The sequence below is a fragment of the Amblyraja radiata genome, chromosome 3 (genome assembly GCF_010909765.2).
Source record: "Amblyraja radiata isolate CabotCenter1 chromosome 3, sAmbRad1.1.pri, whole genome shotgun sequence".
In the NCBI taxonomy this organism is placed as follows: domain Eukaryota; kingdom Metazoa; phylum Chordata; class Chondrichthyes; order Rajiformes; family Rajidae; genus Amblyraja; species Amblyraja radiata.
In genome coordinates this window covers 100,047,450-100,050,355 of record NC_045958.1, presented here as the reverse complement: position 1 = coordinate 100,050,355, position 2,906 = coordinate 100,047,450, and the positions used below count along the sequence as shown (strand labels likewise).

The window sequence follows — 2,906 nt, the reverse complement described above, 5'->3', positions numbered from 1 at the left end:
GCTTCAGTATATTCTGAATGAGGGAAAAGAGGAGAGGAAAGGATGACCAGGGTGTAAATGCTCCTTGATTATGTTGGCTTCTTTCCCTAGGTAGTGTGAAGTGTATGTACTGGAGTCAATGTAGGGAGGTTAGTTTGTGTGACGGACTGGGCTACATTTCTATGGTGTATCTGTAGAAGTTAGTAAGAGTGATCAGAAACATCCCCAGACACGTTCCACATATCTTGTCCTGCGGTTATAAGCTCAGCCAGATATATGCTGTAGCACAGGGATGGCACGGTGGTGCAGCAGTAGAGTTGCTGCCTTACAGCACCAGAGATCCAGGTTTGATCCTGACCATAGGTGCTGTCTGTACGGAGTTCGTACGTTCTCCCTGTGATCACGTGGGTTTTCTCTGGGTGCTCTGATTTCCTGCCGCATTGGAAAGACGTACAGGTTTATAGATTAATTAAATGCAGTAAATGGTCCCTCGTATAGGATAGAACTAGTGTAAGGGTGATCAGTGATCAGCGTGGACTCGGTGAGCCGAAGGGCTTGTTTTCATGCTGTATCTCTGAACTAAACTAAAGCTCAAACCGCTCCAATGTCTCTTCATGTCTCAGACAGTTCACAGCAAGATTCAGCACCATGGGCTCAATCTCACACGTGGATTTATGTATTAACCTCTTAGCAATTAGCACCAGGTAAGCAACTCCTTGTCGCTCCTTTAATTTTTCTTTGATCCATTACTAGTTGGAAGACTCCAGTCTTTGACCAGTGCACAGGATGATGGGAAAGAAGAGAAGCGTGACGGGGCAGTGGTAGAGGTGAGGGTCAGAGGCATTGAAAACTTAAAATGGCTCTGAACCTCCAACCTCGTGGGTCAACATATGATGAGCGTTTGTCGGCACTGGGCATGTGTTCGCTGGAGTTTAGAAGAATGAGGGGGGACCTCATTGAAACGTACAGAATAGTGAAACGCTTCGATAGAGTGGATGTGGAGAGGTTGATTCCACTAGTGGGAGAGTCTAGGACTGGAGGTCATAGCCCCAGAATTAAAGGACATTATTTTAGGAAGGAGTTTCTTTAGTCAGAGAGTGGTGAATCTGTGGACTTCTTTGGCAGAGATAGATAGATACTTGATTAGTACGGGTATCAGAGGTTATGGAGAGAAGGCAGGAGAATGGAGTTCGGAGGGAGAGATGGATCAGCCATGATTGGATGGCGGAATAGAAATGATGGGCCGAATGGCCTAATTCTGCTCCTATCCCTAATGACCTTATGACCTCTTGGAATGAGTGGTGCGTCACAAGTCATGATGCATTAACTTCTGCAACCTACATAAGTGACTCGGATGAAGGCACCAAGGTACGATTGTTAAATTTGCTGATGACGCAAAGATTGGAAGGCAACTTATGAAAGGAATATGGAGGCTACAAAGGGATACAGGTTAGGTGAGCATGCAAAGAACTGGCAAACAGAATGTAATGAAGAAAATTGTGCTTTTTTTTCATTTTGATATTATGGGAAAAGCCCTTTCCATTAAATCTGCTGAAATAGGATTTTTGGTATTGCCTAAACCAGCATCAGATTTGTCAAAAACATTTCCATCCACTCTGTCAGTAACCTTGCCCAGTGCAGGGTTCGAGGAGCAGGATGCCTTCACAGTGGTCACCACTCCATACAACGGATATAATTGCACTGGAGAGGGTACAGAGATTCACCGGCATGATGACAGAGAGGGAACATATCATAAATGAGTGTAGACTGGATAAAATGGGGAATACAGTCAGAATGGGGCTACAACCAGGTCAGGAATTGCAGTCAGGCAAGAAATAACAGTGGTCAGAAATTACAGTAAAATCAGGAATTGCAGTCGGAATGGTGGCTATGTTCAGATCAGGAATTACAGTCAGGATAGTGGCCATGTTCAGATCATTACAGGAATTCAAGAATTACAGTCGGAATAGTGGCTACGTTCAGTTTGGGAACTACAGTTGGAATAGGGGCTACAATCAGATCAGGAATTACAGACAGGACTTGAATTACAGTTGTCCGGCCAGAAACGACAGTCAAGTCAGGAATTACAATCGGGAACAGGGAAAACAGTCAGGATATGAGTGGAGTAGGGAAATTAGCGTCATAACAGGGGCTCAGCTCCGTTCCAGAGGGGTCGGCAGCTAGTCCACAAGGGAGCGAAGAGAAAGTTTGTGTTGGAATTTTTCCTTCCTGGGAGGTGACAATTTCTGTAGCATTCCAAACTGGCAGGGGAGAGACTGTGATCAGAAAGACAGGTCTCCCAAGGCAAGGCTATCCCATTGCACTTCGGGTGTGCTGACGCCTGCAATGTCACCAAATGCGGGATACTCGACTGCAAAATTTGTGGTAGTGGGGGACTGCTTTCACGTAAAAAGAAAGGGCTGCATGGTGGCGCAGCGGTAGAGTTACTGCCTTACAGCTCTTGTAGCGCCGGAGACACCAGTACGATCCCGACCACTGGTGCTGTCTGTACAGAGTTTGTACGATCTCCCCGTGACATGCATGGGTAGATATGTAAAGGTATGTAGGTAAATTGGCTTGGTAAAATTGTAAAGTGTCCCTAGTGTGTGTAGGATAGTGTTAATGTGCAGAGATCGCCGGTTGGCACGGACCTGATGGACCAAAATGATTCCGCACGGTATCTCGAAAAAAACCCGAAAAATATATGTTTGCCAAAATGATTGGCTCATCGTTGACTTGTAACTACCAATTATGTGCCAATCAGCCAGTCAATTCAATGCCAATTAAATGTTGGCTTTGGCAGTGGTGGCTACATCCGAGGTTCAGAAATGATGTCCCCCTACTAAAGCTTGGCTATCATGTCAAATATACAAAGCTTGATTGAAAATGACAACACGGTGGACAGGTATTAAGCATAGGGATAGGGC

At 45.4% G+C, this 2,906-nt stretch overlaps 1 pseudogene; it reads left to right on the top strand.

Moving 5' to 3' along the window:
- Window positions 1-2,232: 2,232 nt before the first annotated feature.
- Window positions 2,233-2,384, top strand: LOC116971623 (annotated as a pseudogene).
- The last annotated feature ends 522 nt before the right edge of the window (window positions 2,385-2,906 follow it).